This window comes from Acipenser ruthenus, chromosome 20 (assembly GCF_902713425.1).
Source record: "Acipenser ruthenus chromosome 20, fAciRut3.2 maternal haplotype, whole genome shotgun sequence".
NCBI lineage: Eukaryota > Metazoa > Chordata > Actinopteri > Acipenseriformes > Acipenseridae > Acipenser > Acipenser ruthenus.
The window spans coordinates 9788774-9806215 of NC_081208.1; the positions used below are offsets into that span (position 1 = coordinate 9788774).

Here is a 17442-nt window from a genome sequence, read left to right on the forward strand (position 1 = left end):
TACAACAGCATCAAGACCTTGCTGGACGCCTTGAAGTATGATGAGTACGGCTGGGAGGTCATAGGAGACTTCAAAATGGTGGCATTCCTGACTGGTCTCCAAAGCATTTTACCAAGTTTCCCTGCTATCTTTGCCTTTGGGACAGCAGGGACACCAAGGCGCACTACCACAGGCGGGACTGGCCACAGCGGACCGAGTTCTCTGTGGGGAGGAACAACGTCAAGTGGGAGCCACTGGTGGACCCTGGAAGGTGCTGATGCCACCACTGCACATCAAATTGGGCCTTATGAAACAATTTGTCAGAGCTCTAGATAAGGAGTCGGCAGCCTTCAAGTACCTTCAAGACTTCTTCCCTAAGCTGTCTGAGGCAAAGGTCAAAGCCGGTGAAGAACTACAGCACAATGGGCTGTAGGATGTCCCTCAAAGTCCATATCCTTGATGCTCATCTTGATAAATTCAAGGAGAACATGGGAGCGTACTCGGAGGAGCAAGGCGAGTGCTTCCACCAGGATATACTGGACTTTGAACGCCGCTACCAAGGACAGTATAACAAGAACATGATGGGAGACTACATTTGGGGGCTGATTCGTGAAAGTGATTTACAGTATAATCGTAAATCTCGAAAAACTACTCACTTCTAAATCTTTTGTAGTCATTTTTGTATTACTTTAGTATAAATACATGTTAATTTGGATTCATATGTTGTTTTTTTCTGACTTTATGTGAACGAAAAGACACAAATTCAACTGTTTTCTCATTGGAAATAGGTACATTTCAAAATATCACGGTCCTGGTCACAAAAGCAAAGTTTGTGGGGAATAATAGCCATTTTCTATACTTTTGAGGCATAAGCAATTAGGAAATAACACTTACTACCCAGGAACAAAAATTGTGTTACATAGTGCTATCTTCGCTATGATACATGCTGACGGCTCAGACTGCCACTGTACGCGCTGAAATGCCTCTTTCCATTCCACGTCAACCTTACTTTCCTTCTGTAATTCTGAGTCTGCCTGTAGAAGCAAACTACGGCACCTGCTAATTAGATTCATCCCCACCAGTCCTGGTGTTCGACTGCTCTTTGATTTAGCGGGGTGGCCGGCTACATCTTTAACATCAAGAAACCCACAATTTGGTAAAACATTTCCCATGGCCTCAACATCTAATTCTAAGTAGCCCAAATAAGGGATTTCTAACCCGTTTGCTGCTGTCAGGCGAAGCCACCCTGCAGTCTGTAACAAATCAGTTCCATCCGACAGAAAATGTTCCCTGAAGAACGTCTCTGATACTGTACTAACCTGACTCCCAGTGTCTAACAGACACGGCACCAATACCTGACCAATCTTAGTGTTAACTATAGGGCATGTCCCTACTGCTTGTTGTATGACCTGCTCCTTCATCGCTCCCGATCTGTTAGTGGAGCCAAATAATACACCTGACGTATCTCTACTCTCTACTGTGCTAGACACTGCATCTCCCGCTATCATAACACTTTCAATCAAAGCTGATATATTTCGTTTTGCTGGCCGCTGCGGGCAATCTTTAGCAATGTGACCCTCCTCCCTACAACGAAAACAAATCGGTTTCCCGTCATCTGTATATTTGGGACGCTCTTTTGCTGTTGACTGCACCCCCTTACGACTGCTACCTAATGCTAAGCTCGTTACAGCCTCGGTCAGCTTCTCTAGTGCTTTGCCCTGGCTCTCCATTGCTTTCACCACGTCCTGAAGTGTTACTGTCCCTGCCTCTCTCTCTCTCTCACTGTCACCCCAGACACCTGAGAGTCAGTACAGACATCCACTACACTGGTCGCAACAGTTTTAGAAACAAAAAGTGTATCCTCCTCCTCAGCCCACAATGTTGCTTCCTCGCGTACTTCTAAGAAGGTCATTTGAGGTTTGTCCCTCACAATTCTTTTTAAAGCTTTTCTCAGGGACGTATCTCTGATCCCCTCTACAAACTAGTCACGTAAAACATTTTGTTCACAACGCTCTTTTGCCAAGCGTCTCTGCACACTACCAAACAACTGTGAAAGTACATGTGAATACTCACGTATGGTCTCACTGTCTTTTTGCTTCCATCCATAAAAAAAATCTCCATAATTGAGGCACGGATCTCTTTTCACCAAATACCTGCATTTGGCCGATATATAAAAAAAACACTTGCTTTTAACCACCCGGTCACATATACTAATGCATGTACATAGCGAGAGGACCTTGACGTCTTCCCTGTGAAAACCTGTATAAAGTATATTCAATGCAGCTGCTGCTCTACCAGCCTCTACTGCAGCTCCCTGGCTGCCTGTCACACTGGCTTCTTCCTTCACTGGTTTGGTATTGGAAGAACCTTTTCAGAGTTTGCAAACGACACGAATACAGCATTACATAAAAAACACAACTGTAGCTAGTCATGAAAAGAAAATAGTCTGCTTTTGCTCCTTTTGTGGCGACGTGGGTAGTTTGCGTAAAATTAATTTGCGAGGCTTGTTGGTCTACGGCTATGATACTCGCTTAGGGTGCGAGCGGTCCCGGGTTCAAATCCCAGACAAGCCCTCTATTTTTTTCTAGTTCAGAGAGACCACTTTTTTCTCGTTACTCGGCCCTGGTGCAAGACTGTAAAGTAGACCCCCGTCCCCCCGTCCCCCACCCCCAAAAAAGAAAAAGAAACACACAGCGCAGCTGCAACGCTTAACCCAAAGAAAACCAGAATAAAAACGTTTTTTTTTTCAACAAAACATTCTAACGCTATTTACTATAACTGTGAACAAGGCAGCAATCAATCAAGTGACAGTATATCCAAACATTAATAAATCAACTATGTAACAATGTTCAAATATCACAACTGTGACTGGGTGACATATTCTTGCTTGATAAGGCGTATCATTTTAGTAGGACAACAACAAAAAAATGCCTTATGTGAACATTTTTATTTTTCAATAAAGATACTCCGTTTTTTTTGTTGAATAAAAACAAAAATATTTGCTTCATGTGAAAACTGATCTTATTCAATAAAACATTCATTTTTTGAGTTAAATGAAATGTATTGTTATTAGTTATCTTCACAGAATGTTACATCTGACCCCACCCCCTGTTACAACTGATCCTGACCATGGGGTCAATTGGAACATCGATCGGACACCTTATATTTCAAGCCCTCTTGCCGATGGCGATTGGTAGAGGACAGATGGAAGTTGTTTGTATCAAAGTCTGATCAAACTAGCTCAAATCATCTGTGTGTAATGGAGAGAAAAGTTAAAAATGTTACAACTGTCCCCGGTCTCCCCTACATTTCTTCTTTGTAAATAATGTAAAATCGTATATTTTTAATTTCTAATACAAGGTCTACACGGCGGATTTCAAATAATGCACATTTTTCGATTACATCAAAAAAGTGTACTTGTCTTTCAATTGACAGTACAGCCAATACAGACGATCTCTCCTGTGACATTGTTGATACTTTATCAAAGACCACTTACTGAAGGATTGCTCAGCGCGTTTCAATTGTAAACCGTGATTGCAGTTGGATGTGGGTGTCGGGAATCCTCTGCTCAAGTCTTTCTGAACCAGGTACTGTACCACTTGAAATGGAGAGTTCACATCACCAGGTAAGAGACGAGCATTCTTCATTTATGAAGCCTAGTCAACATGCTGACCGCCCGTTGAACTTCACTGCAGTCCATAATACCAAAACAGTACGAACACACACTATTTCCATTACACACATTCAATATACACCATGAAGCCAAGGACGGAATCAGTTGTGAGAATCATTGTAATTGTTCAAGAGTATAGTGGTAATATTGATGCAGGAAATACGTAACAAAAGAGGAAAAATATACAGAATATTAAAATGTTTGCACTACAGTATACTGTACTGCATCCCTATGACACAAACAAACAAACAAACAAACAAACCCGTGTGACTCCACTTGCACAATTGCTGGGAACTACACGACTACATCCGTTTGCAAGAAATAGGCTGAGGGAGTCTCCTCATCGGAAATAAAAACAGCGTGCCACGAATAGATACAAAGTAACTACCATCATTTTAAATTAAATATAAATACAAAAATAGTAATATTTTCAGCCAATATTTAGTTATTTTTTGACCCCTGATTTGACTTTTGTTTAAACAACGTTCGGTCAATACAATGAGAGCACACTGAATTTCTAAAATGTGGATACTTTTCAGTGTAAGTAAAATAAATAAACACAAAAAATAAAAACAGGGTGGGTGTGAAACACGGATGAAGCGTCATACGAAAACAACCCCTCCCCTTCCGTACCTCCCCCTCTCGCTGCGGGGTGCTGACGTCACTTGTGTAGTATTTCAAGTACAGAACCACATCTCACCTTTAGGTGGCTCGTTGGTCTAGGGGTATGATTCTCGCTTTGGGTGCGAGAGGTCCCGGGTTCAAATCCCGGACGAGCCCTTGCTTTTTTTTTTGTTACTTTTATAGTATTTAAACAAATACATCTGTTGACAGTTTACAAAATGGATTCATTGTTTTAGCAACGTAACAGAAACATATAGCTCAGCGAATCAATAGACTCGGCCTGCGAGACAGCACGACCAAATGAGTGGGGAAGATAATTTAAATGGAGATGTTATATGCCAAAATGAATAATAGCACAGGCGAAAAACGTCATCGTGGCTCGTTGGTCTAGGGGTATGATTCTCGCTTAGGGTGCGAGAGGTCCCGGGTTCAAATCCCGGACGAGCCCTTTTTGTCGTTTTTTTTTTTTTAATGAAACATTTTTTTCAATGAGGACAAGAGTATTCTTACACAAACTGTTTTAGCAATAGAAATCGTTTATAAAAATGCAAAAGCACATACAAATAAATAAATGGTACAGAGGGTAAGGATTACTTATATAGGTATAGATCTAAAGCAAATATAGACCATATCTGGTAAATATTTGTCAACTACAGTTTGTGCGTAAAATATTTAAGGAGTTTTAAAATAATAATAATAAAAAAAAAAAAAAATTAAAAAATCTCCCCGTCGGGGAATTGAACCCCGGTCTCCCGCGTGACAGGCGGGGATACTGACCACTATACTAACGAGGAAGGCACAAACAGTGATCGTGCTGTACTCACAGGAACACTGCACTCACTCCCTGCCCCCCCTGCTGGCTAGAGAATTGTTTAGCTAAACCGCCCTAAACCATTTCCCATTCATTCTCTATGGTAGTGCTAAACCACTACTGATGCAATACTGCTGCCGCCGCAACATGGTTTTGGCGCTGTTGTGCAGGTCTGTGCCTAAACTTAATGTATTGAGTTGTGCAGATCTACCAAGAGATGGCACTAAAGAGCATGAAGCGTTTCATGTGCTTTGGCTCAGTGAATTTTGCGAACCAAATGATTCAGAGGCTTCACTTCCCTTCCCATTATCACTCATTGCACAAATGGTTGAGTGATTGGATGAAAGTGGGGTACAACCGGTTCTACTGTACATACACAACTAAGACACCCACTTTTTTAGTTTGAGCAAGAATGCTGCAGTCTGTAACGGAGGTTAGTGTGAATAGCACGCCCATTTATCGAACCAAAACTATACACTGCAATTCTATTATTTTACAACACAATAATAATTTGTTTTATTTTTCAGTTTATAAAAAAATGTAATCTAAATAGGTACCGGTACCTATACCAATGTTTAATATGGATATGCTAAATAACTGAAACAAATTTATGTGGGGACTTTATAGTCTTGTACTAGGGCCTAGTAACGAAAACGGAAAAAAAAGGGCTCGTCCGGGATTTGAACCCGGGACCTCTCGCACCCTAAGCGAGAATCATACCCCTAGACCAACGAGCCACACGATATTTCAACATTGCATTCTTCATGCGCGTGCTGGACACCAGAAACTACAGTTATAAAAGTGCGCAATATAGCGTTTTGATTACAGTTATAAAACTGTCATTTGCAGCTTTTCAAAATTAGCCGCTGAGTGAAGCTATAGCCTTCTCTGCTTGTGTAGAGGCTATGGGTGCTACCTTCGCTGCAGAAATCCCCATGCAATGTTCATGCTCTTTGACACGCTCCAACTTCCACTTACTTGTTCTTACCACAAATTGATTTTTGGTGTTTTTCTCTTGTGATTCACGCAGCATTCTGAGCAGTAGGTCTACATGTTTTGGATGGTATTGTTGAAAACGAGGCATTCCTGAGTTTGTCCATTGTCATCAATTCCCCTCTTTCTATTGAACTTGTGAACCCTTTTATTTTTTCTCCAGTTTTAGATAATTGGTCTTCGTCCATCTTTTTTCTTTTAGGGGCTTTTTGATACCTTAAAAATGTCTGCACATGATGTGTATTCAGACAGTATTACCTGTGTGTGAGAGAGCCAAAGTAACACTGGCAGAGCCGGTAAGGTAACGCAATCCCAGCTAAAGAGTTGAACTGGCTTATGGGTTGGAGACCACTCACTGATTTCTCAATTGACGTGATTGAATTTCATAGCTATTTTATAAATATACACCTTAAACGGTTTATGCATTTTAGTTGATTCATTTACCAGTATTTATTTAAAACTGGAACGAACCCCATTTGGGATGAGGAACACCAAAAAAAAAAGAAACTCAAAAATGCATACATACTGCATACATGCCAACAGTCCCTATATGGTCGGGACAGTCCCGATTTCCTAGCAAATGTCCCGCGTCCCGATGCATATGAAGAAAGTCCCGATATTTACACATAGAAAAAAAAAAAAATTTACTCTGCACAGTACAGTTAGTGAAAACTCTACATGCGGCTGACACATCTGCTGATCAGTATCTTACCGGTATACAAAGGTAAGAACGCTTCATTGTGTCTGTGTTGTAGGCACAATTGCCTGAAATTAATAGCTATTTTTGATATAAGTACATCTCTGAACTAATCTTTTGGATTCTTGAACACACAGTATGCAGGGCAGCGTGAACTATTGGCTGGAGCAACTTCAGAAGCACCCAACGCAAAATAGGGGGGTAGTGAGCCTCGGGCCGGTGGACTTTAACTGAACCCGACACAAAGGGGCACTACAGGATCATAAATAGATCGGAGCATCTGATCGGAATTTATGAAGGAAACGAAAGCTTTATACAGCAGAAGGAAGTCATAAATTGGGTGATGTGTTCATCCCATGCAGGGTGAGAAAGTCCTATAAGAACTGGCAACTTGCAGCAAGAACTTTGAATTGGTTTCCAATTGGGTTCCCGAATTGTTTTCTGAGTATAACATGACTTCATAAGAGAAGATAGTGTTAAGCTTTATACCTCTTGACTGCAAGAAGATTCTGTACCCTGCAATAAACGAACGTCAAAGAAAGCGCCGTGTTCAGGACTGCTGCTGATAGGAAAAGAGACGTCTGCGAGTCAGTTTATCTACGAGTCGAAACGAACCATTCCCGGCTCGGATACAAGCTTCTGTTCCCAGTCGTAACCACAGCATAACGAGACTGTGTCTGCCTGCGAGGCGAAGCGTTCAAAGAAGAAAACACACAGGACGTGTGTGAAATCGCCACTTGGGTTTTGAAGATAAAGGAGCCCAACTTGGGTTTGAAGATTTGTGGAAACGAAGCGAAAATGTAACTACAACGGAAGACTTTTGGGGTCTTCTTCGAGGAACCGTTGAATATAATTCCTTTCCCTTTCCCTTGTGGAACCAGAGTAATTCATGATAATTACAATACATAGAAATGGATCAAAACGCGCGTATGAAAAACCTCAGAGTTTGAACCTTTTTAAATAGTAACTACGCTGCTGAACTCATATTGTCATATGAAGTGTTTATTTGAAAGTATACTTATTTGAAAGTATACTTGTGTAATAAACAATGGTAGTCCAATCTCAGCTGTGATCTGTTATTAGAAGAATTGTAATTGATCAAAGTTTTGTTTTGCATTTTAACAGTAAATGCTGGTGTTTAACTAGAGTTATTTCACCTGTGAGCGGTAGACGCAGGGCCCCTGTGTGTAGTTGAGCTGAGGAAACTGTCAGCAGAGTGACGTCATCACCTGCTAGCGGATCCACACAGCCTGGCTGAGATTGAGACAGATGAGTTAATGTACTGTGTTAGAATGAGACGTTTAACCTATACTGAATGTATGGAAAGCAATAGGATTCCACCTGTACTGTAGTTTAATTGCATTATTAAGAAACGACATATATAGAAGCATATCCATCCATACGTGTTTACTTGTGCTGCATTGATATGTATGTGAATTGTTACCTCATGGTGATTTCCTTTCTGTACCATTAGTACTATTATCTAATAAATTGCTATGATATTTTAACCCGCCTTGTTATGGTTGAGGGTGTTTTGTGTGTTCATTGTAATTCCTCGATCTTATACACGTCATTAAATAAAATGATTATGATTAGGTCTTAATTAACGTGAATGCATATTCAGATTATTTAACAGATAACTAGGCTTAATAGATTGTCTGTGTTTAGTCGATGATCTAATATGGTAATGGTCATATTGTATTCATTCAAGTTGATTAACGCACATTAATTTGAACTATTGTAATTATTCAAATTAATAATTGTTTACATTAATTATTAAACAAACTAACGTAATTAACCCCACAGTGTTTAATGTCATGCTGCTCGTGTGGTGTTGAGTTGAGGGGATACGTCTATTACACTATGTAACACAATTTTTGTTCCTGGGTAGTAAATGTTATTTCCTAATTGCTTATGCCTCAAAAGTATAGAAAATGGCTATTATTCCCCACAAACTTTGCTTTTGTGACCAGGACCGTGATATTTTGAAATTGACCTATTTCCAATGAGAAAACGGGCGAATTTGTGTCTTTTCGTTCACATAAAGTCAGAAAAAAACAACATATGAATCCAAATTAACATGTATTTATACTAAAGTAATACAAAAATGACTACAAAAGATTTAGAAGTGAGTAGTTTTTCGAGATTTACGATTATACTGTAAATCACTTTCACGAATCAGCCCACAAATGTAGTCTCCCATCATGTTCTCGTTATACTGTCCATGGTAGCGCCGTTCAAAGTCCAGTATATCCTGGTGGAAGCACTCGCCTTGCTCCTCCGAGTACGCTCCCATGTTCTCCTTGAATTTATCAAGATGAGCATCAAGGATATGGACTTTGAGGGACATCCTACAGCCCATTGTGCCGTAGTTCTTCACCGGCTTTGACCTTTGCCTCAGACAGCTTAGGGAAGAAGTCTTGAAGGTACTTGAAGGCTGCCGACTCCTTATCTAGAGCTCTGACAAATTGTTTCATAAGGCCCAATTTGATGTGCAGTGGTGGCATCAGCACCTTCCGGGGGTCCACCAGTGGCTCCCACTTGACGTTGTTCCTCCCCACAGAGAACTCGGTCCGCTGTGGCCAGTCCCGCCTGTGGTAGTGTGCCTTGGTGTCCCTGCTGTCCCAAAGGCAAAGATAGCAGGGAAACTTGGTAAAATGCTTTGGAGACCAGTCAGGAATGCCACCATTTTGAAGTCTCCTATGACCTCCCAGCCGTACTCATCATACTTCAAGGCGTCCAGCAAGGTCTTGATGCTGTTGTAATCCTCTTTGAGGTGCACCGAGTGAGCCAGGGGAAGAGACGGGTACTTGTTACCATTATGGAGCAGCTATTTATATTACTGGAAAGTTCTAGAAAGTTCTAGAAGTTACTCCAAGTTTACTCAGCACTGAATCTATCAGGAATGTTCTGGAAAATAGGTAAATTTCAAAATATCACTGGCCTGGTCACAAAAGCAAAGTTTGTGGGGAATAATAGCCATTTTCTATACTTTTGAGGCATAAGCAATTAGGAAATAACACTTACTACCCAGGAACCAAAAAAAAATTGTTACACGGTGTAGTTAAGCAGCGTGTCAGAATTCCGGCAGGGTCGCTGGCGTCAGTGACTGTTTCTGCAGGGAACAGGGGGAAAGAATTGGTGTTGCTAGAACCATTGTCCACACCGCTGCCGGGGGGTTTGATAGTTGCCCATATGTTGGTGGAAATCGTAGCAGGTTTGTGCACAGTGCAGTTAGTGAATATGGCAAAATACGATGTGTGGCTTCCTTCTAAAACGAGAATAGGAAGATTAGTACCAGTAACCGCAGTGGAAAACAGACTTTGTGAAGTGCAATTTCACAGGATTTCGGCCAATGTAGATCAGATCGTGGTGTGTAATCAGAACAGTGCAGTTAGTGATAAGGGAACCGAATCGATGATTGAGCAGGTAAAGATAGGAGGGACGCCGGAACAAAAACGTCTAGAGCAGTTGTTGAGGAAATATGTTGATGTTTTTGCAGTTAGTGATGAGGATTTGGGATACTGTGATACTGTGAAGCATGAGATTACGTTAATCGATGACGTCCCAGTCGCTCAGCCGTACAGGCGGATCCACCCCCTGCAATATCAGGAAGTAAAAAACCACATCAAACAGCTATTAGAGAAGGGCATGCGGAACAGTTCCAGCGCATACGCGTCGCGCATTGCATTGTACTGGTTAGGAAGACAGATGGGAAAATGAGGCTGTGTGTCGATTATAGGAAGTTAAATGCTAAAACCAAGCGAGATGCGTTCCCACTTCCAAGAATAGGTGAATCTTTTGATGCTCTGCATGGGGCGCAGTTCTTTTCGACCCTGGATTTGGCTAGCGGATATCATCAAGTAGCGATGCATGATAAGGACCAGGAGAAAACAGCGTTTGTGTCTCCGTTTGGTTTGTTTGAATATGCCCGAATGCCATTTGGTCTGTGCAACGCTCCCGCTACGTTCCAGCGGTTAATGCAAGCTACTATGAATGATTTGATCTTTGAAATACTGCTAGTTTATTTAGACGATGTACTGGTTTATTCTACATCATATGAGGAGCACCTGCACCGATTGGATATTGTATTGGCTAGACTAAGGGAGACAGGATTGAAACTGAAACCAAAGAAATGCCATTTTCTGCAGACTGAGGTGAGATATTTGGGTAATTTAGTTTCAGCGGCAGGAGTCTCTACTGACCCTGAAAAAGTGTCGGCAGTGGGAAGTTGGGAAACGCCGAACTCTGTGAAAGGGTTAAGGTCGTTTCTAGGGTTTGCTAGTTTTATAGGAGGTTTATTCATAACTTTGCAAAGATTGCAGGACCATTGCATGACTTGGTGCACATTTGCAATAGTCGGGGTGCTGTTAAGCTTGAGCCCAAGGTGTTTGGACAGCTGTGGACAGCAGACTGTAAACGAGCCTTCATGGAATTGAAGCAGTGTTTGACAAAAGCCCCAGTGTTAGGTTTTGCTGACTACAATAGACCTTTTGTAGTGGAGACTGATGCCAGTCACCAAGGATTAGGTGCAATACTCTCGCAGGAACAGGAGGGTGGGCGCCGGGTAGTAGCTTATGCTAGTAGGAGGTTAAGACCGGCAGAGCGAAATGACCGTAATTACAGTAGCATGAAGTTGGAGTTGCTAGCTCTTAAATGGGCAGTGTCAGAGAAATTTAGGAGTTACCTGATAGGGTCTAAGTTTGTTGTGTTAACGAACAACAACCCGTTATGCCATCTGCAAACCGCTAAGATGGGGGCTATAGAGCAGCGGTGGGTAGCTCAATTAGCTCTGTTTGACTTCACTGTAAAGTACAGACCCGGTAAGAGTAATAGAGCTGCAGACGCACTGTCCCGTTATCGGGGGGGGGGGGGAGAAACCCAGGAGAGAGACCCAGATGAAGGTGACGTTAGCTTGTTCCAGGTAGAATACAGAGGAAGCGCTGTTGAACCAGAATTGTGTGTAGGCCTGAGCTCTATTTTAGATGTAAAGCAGATGCAATTGGTGACAAATGAGGATGTAAACTGCCAGCAGATGGCGCCAGGGGCACAGACGCCAGTCTTACCAGGCTACTCAAAGGTTGATTTAAAGCGGTTTCAGACCTCCGATTCAGCGTTGAGGGAGTTTTCAAAGTACTGGGATATGAACAGAAAACCGGACAGTAGGGAACGGAAGAGATTAAGCCGCACTGCTCGGTTGCTACTGAAGCAGTGGAATAAAATTCAACAGAAAGATGGGCTGCTGTATCGCGTAGTGCAGGATACTAGGTCTGATGAGAGACGTCAGTTGCTGTTGCCTGAGTCTCTGAGAGACACAGTTTTGAGGAGTCTGCATGATCAAATGGGACACCAGGGAATAGAGAGGACATGGAGTTTGTTGCAAAACAGGTGTTTCTGGGTAGGAATGTGGGGGGATGTAGAGAAGTGGGTGAAGCAGTGTCACCGCTGTACGCTTTCTAAGTTACCTCACCCACGTGTACAGGCACCGATGACCAACTTCCTAGCCTCCCGTCCACTAGAAGTACTTGCCATTGATTTTACTATGATAGAACCAGCTAGTGTTGGTAGAGAGCATGTTCTAGTAATGACAGATGTGTTTACAAAGTTTACTCAGGCTGTTCCCACAAGGGATCAGAAAGCAGTGACCACAGCCAAAGCATTAGTGAGAGAGTGGTTTCAGAGATATGGAGTACCTGAAAGGATTCACTCAGATCAGGGTAGAAATTTTGAGAGTGAAATCATTTCAGAGCTATGCAGACTGTACGGAGTGGCTTAGGTTGGCAAGGGAATCCACGGCTCACCGCGCATCAGCGACCCCTGTGGCCGATAGGGCGCCTGTGGCTCTGCAGCGGAGCCGCCAGATCTGTGTTGTCCTCCGGCACTATAGGTCTGGTGGCATTGCTGTGGATCTGCAGTGCGAAAAATGACGGCTTGGCAGGAGCACGTTTCGGAGGACGCGTGTTCCAGCCGCCGTTTCACGAGTCGGCGGGGGGGTTGCGAGCGGTGAGCCGGGGATACAGATACTAATTGGGCATGCTAAAACTGGGGTGAAAACCGGGGTAAAATAATTGGCGACGACTAAATTTAAAAAATAAATAAATAAATAAAATAAAAAATAAATAAATAAATATAAAAATAAATAAATAAAAAAAAAGACGCGCTCGACACCCCATCATCCAGAGGGTAATGCGCAATGTGAGAGATTTAATCAAACCTTGCACAGCCAGGCAGAAATGTGTTGAGTCAGCTTCAGGGGTCGCACCCAAACCCGCTCCCAGGAGATCCTCAAGGACTAGGGCGGGCATGCATAGAAATCCATTTAGACGGCCACAAACAGCACTAGGTGGTCTGGAGGTTACTAACCGTGAGTTCATTGTGCAAGTACTTTGTGAAGTGGAACAGGTGCTTGTAGAGAAGCTCTCAGGTCCCAGGGCTAGGATAGTCATAGAGGACTCTGACTAATAGCAGGGGAGAGTGTGACCGGGTGGTTAAAAGCAAGTGTTTTTTTATATATCGGTCAAATGCAGGACTATCCCTTTAAGGCACCGAGTTAAAAGAGAGTGCATCAGAACAGTTTCAGCAGAGCGCGAATATCTCTGGATGGAGAAAGAGCTGTATGTTGAAGTACCGGTTGCGCACATTTTCTGGGAAACCTGAAAAGAGAAATAGCGGGTGTGTATACTTTCACGTAATAAAAGTATGATTACACTATTGTTGATTTTGTCAAATGTGTGTATAGAACATGTTAAATTTGACTGTTTGACAAGAGATAATGTAACACGTGGGGAGATGGCAGGCCCTGAATGATAACGTGTATCTGTTTCTTACAGAGGCCGCCACCACCCTCTTGCTCTGTATAAGATTGTTCACCTATCTTTAAAACAAAACCTATTTCTATCTTTACCTGCTCTATTCATTTGTACCCTTCCCTTGTGTTACCTCTCTCTCCAATTCTTCTTTCTTACTAATTTTGGTGAATAAACCGAGACCATGAAAAGAACCCCAGACCCCTGTGTGAGTGTGTTCAAAGAAAGAGAACAAAACACGAGGACCCTGGTAGAGGGGGGGTTTACATATAAATCAAACAGAAGCCCTAGAGGACTGGGCGGGGCTCTGAGACCAACAAACCCCTGCTCTAAACGACATGCACCCAAAGAAAGAAGGGAGGTTATCGCCAGGGTCCTGGCAGAGACTTTTGACAGATCAATAAGAACAAGGGATATGAAAACGTGCTACTGATATTTAATATGGGAGACAGGGTGGAAATCCGGAGATTATAGACCCATTACCTGCATAATAGCATTAATACCACCTGGAACAAGGGATTTATTCACCTTTAGTTTCCAAGAGACCTTGTGTATCTCTATGCATACTCAGAACTGATACTATTATATATCATAAACAAGAAACAAGGTTAACCCTAACTAAAACTTTAAGCACAGCGCAGAAACCAGGACCAGGGGCATAGCTGGCCTTTTTTTGTTAATCTGTGAAAGAAAAATGCGCAATAGCATTTGAACTACAGTTATAAAAGTGCGCAATATAGCTTTTAAACTACAGTTTTCTGTGTCTGAGTCTTCCTTCTGCCGGTAACCATACTTGCCAGTGACGCTACCCGGTCACATATGCATGTGGAAAGGTCTCTGTGCCAGTGACGCTACCCGGTCACATATGCATGTGTTAAGGTCTCTGTGCCAGTGACGCTACCCGGTCACATATGCATGTGTTAAGGTCTCTGTGCCAGTGACGCTACCCGTCACATATGCATGTGTTAAGGTCTCTGTGCCTGTGACGCTACCCGGTCACATATGCATGTGGAAAGGTCTCTGTGCCAGTGACGCTACCCGGTCACATATGCATGTGGAAAGGTCTCTGTGCCAGTGACGCTACCCGGTCACATATGCATGTGTTAAGGTCTCTGTGGCAGTGACGCTACCCGGTCACATATGCATGTGGAAAGGTCTCTGTGCCTGTGACATATGGATGTGACTGGGTAGTATCACTGACAAGGCTCGTTTTATTTTACAAATTGACAAAGCCAAAACAAAAGGTTCACACAAAATAAAGTCCCTTAATTCAAGCAGGGCAATGGCACTTCACTGAATTGGTTTCCCCACAAATGCAGTACATCCACTCTTCAAAACTCCACCCCCAAACACAGGATTTATTTATATATTTCTTGCAGTTATATAGCACTTTTTATGCAAAACTATCGCAAAGCATCCCTGACAAACGAAGGTAGAACACTCCATAATTTAGGAGCTCTACAAGAAAAAGCCCTACCTCCCGTGTTGCTTTTGTTGACCCTAGGAATAACCAGCAGCCCTGCATCCTGTGATCTCAGAGTGCGGTTTGGAAGATACGGGGTCAGTAACTCCTGCAAATAACTAGGTGCTAATCTATTCAGGCTTTGTAAGTTAACAGCAAAATCCTAAATTGAAAATTGTCAACAGATGTATTTGTTTAAATACTATAAAAGTAACAAAAAAAAAAAAAAGGAAGGGCTCGTCCGGGATTTGAACCCGGGACCTCTCGCACCCAAAGCGAGAATCATACCCCTAGACCAACGAGCCACCTGAAAATGAATCATTGTCGTTAACTTGAAATACAAGAGAAATGCATCGTGACACGTCAGCACACTGCAGAGTGAAGGAGAGGGAGGGAGAGGGAAGGAGAGGGAGGGAAGGGGAGGGAAGGGGAGGGAGGTACAGAAGGAGAGGTGTTGTTTTCGTATGACGCTTCATCCGCGTTTCACACCCACCAGGTGTTTATTTTTAGTGTTTATTTATTTTACTTATTGTACTGAAAAATAACCGCATTTTACTATTTCAATTGAACATGAACTTGCCCAAAAGGAAGCCCTGCATGCCTTTGTAGCAAAAAAGGCCAGAAAAGTAATGCTTTCATAATCTGTACATTTTTTAATTTACGTGATTTTATGGTAATAGTGAGTGTCTGTGTGTATGAAGGAAAGGGGAATGGGGCGCATGTTTATATTTTGCCTAGGGCGACAAAATGTGTAAAGCCAGCCCTGTATATAAATGTATATAATAATAATAATAATAATAATAATAATAATAATAATAATAATAATAATAATAATAATAATATTATTATTATTATTATTATTATTGCGGTATTTTGTGTGTATTATTACGGTAGGCTATTGGGTGTAAATACGGTTGCTTATTAGTGGCAGCGTCTGCAGTGTTCTCAGCTAAATAAATGCATTTGGAAACACTGAAAGACATATTGTTTTTTAGTGGTGCAGTCGGCACCCTAATTTTGTATTCGATTATCCTATAGGCATTTATCAACGATAATCAGTGCATTGACGTTTTATTTTTCAAAATAAAGAACAAACGAACAAACATTATTTTTTTAACAGAAGATCCAATAACAAAAAAAAAAACAAAAAAAACCGCTGTGCATAATAGTTAAATAAACAGGTGCAACTTGTATTCAAATCAGAACACTTCCGATTTTATATATATATATATATATATATATATATATATATATATATATATATATATATATATATATATATATATTACAGTGGATCACCTTACAATTATTATTGCTATTTCAAATAATAAACTGCAGCAAACTACCCACTTGTTTGACAGATCTTGATTTACTTACTTCATCCTTTTTTTTACGGGATCCACAAAGACAAGCGTATTTGTGTACACGCTATATTTTTATTAGTTAATGTGGGCTTTTTATAGTTCTTCATAAATACTGCACGATTGTGTGGTTTTAATTTGTTAAGTGTGTTTAAAGACAGTTGTTTTTTGTTTTTATAAACTGTGTTTAATGCATTTGTGTAATGGACTAAATTGAGACGCAGGCGTGTTTACTTTATATAAACATTCACACTATCTAATGTACTTGATAACATTAATTTATAAATTCAGTTGATGGCTTTGGTTAATTTTTGTGTGACTAATTTGAATTTATTAAAATTAAAAGTATAGAGTACTTTGATATATGTTTCAATATTAACTAATACATATTATTAAAATAAATGGATTAAAATGCATGGATATACTATTTGATTCATTGTTCAGTCATTAGGAAAATAAGAAAAAAAAAGTAACATCAAATGTTGCTTTCAATGTATTTAAAGTGTTTTTGCATAAACTGGCTGTTTCTTTTTATTTATATTTTTTTTAGTAAGTTCAGCAGCAGCTGTGTTTGAGGGAGGAGGTAGGAGAAATGCTGGAATCACAAACAAAATCACGATTATTATTATTATTATTTATTTCTGAGCAGACACCCTTATCCAGGGTGACTTACAATCAAAAGCAAATACATTTCAAGTATCACAGTACAAGTAATACAATTAAGAGCAAGATAAATACAATGACTTTGGTTCAAGCAAGTACAAGTGTGACAATACAATACAATGATAGCAGATAAGTGTCAGTGATAGTTACATCAGGATATGATTAAATACAAAATAGTACAGATTAAACACGTGGCAGATTACAGTACTCTGACGTACAGGATTAAATGCAGTAAAATAGGGGGCAGATAAGAGCAAGTAAAGCGCATTTAAGGAAAGGTGATAAGTGTCCCAAGCGAAGAACAGAGGAGTTCTACAGGTGCTTTCTGAAGAGGTGAGTCTTGAGGAGGCGCGGGAATGTGGTCAGGGACTGG

At 41.2% G+C, this 17442-nt stretch overlaps 5 non-coding genes across 5 annotated transcripts; 2 read left to right on the forward strand and 3 right to left on the reverse strand.

The window, feature by feature from the left end:
• Positions 1-4360: 4360 nt before the first annotated feature.
• On the forward strand, positions 4361-4432 carry trnap-ugg (transfer RNA proline (anticodon UGG)). The gene has a single exon. It is a non-coding gene; the product is annotated as a tRNA-Pro (tRNA).
• A 220-nt stretch (positions 4433-4652) lies between these two features.
• On the forward strand, positions 4653-4724 carry trnap-agg (transfer RNA proline (anticodon AGG)). Its single transcript has one exon. It is a non-coding gene; the product is annotated as a tRNA-Pro (tRNA).
• Positions 4725-4998: 274 nt separating this feature from the next.
• On the reverse strand, positions 4999-5070 carry trnad-guc (transfer RNA aspartic acid (anticodon GUC)). The gene has a single exon. It is a non-coding gene; the product is annotated as a tRNA-Asp (tRNA).
• A 682-nt stretch (positions 5071-5752) lies between these two features.
• Positions 5753-5824, reverse strand: trnap-agg (transfer RNA proline (anticodon AGG)). Its single transcript has one exon. It is a non-coding gene; the product is annotated as a tRNA-Pro (tRNA).
• A 9454-nt stretch (positions 5825-15278) lies between these two features.
• trnap-ugg (transfer RNA proline (anticodon UGG)) lies at positions 15279-15350 on the reverse strand. The gene has a single exon. It is a non-coding gene; the product is annotated as a tRNA-Pro (tRNA).
• Positions 15351-17442: the final 2092 nt, after the last annotated feature.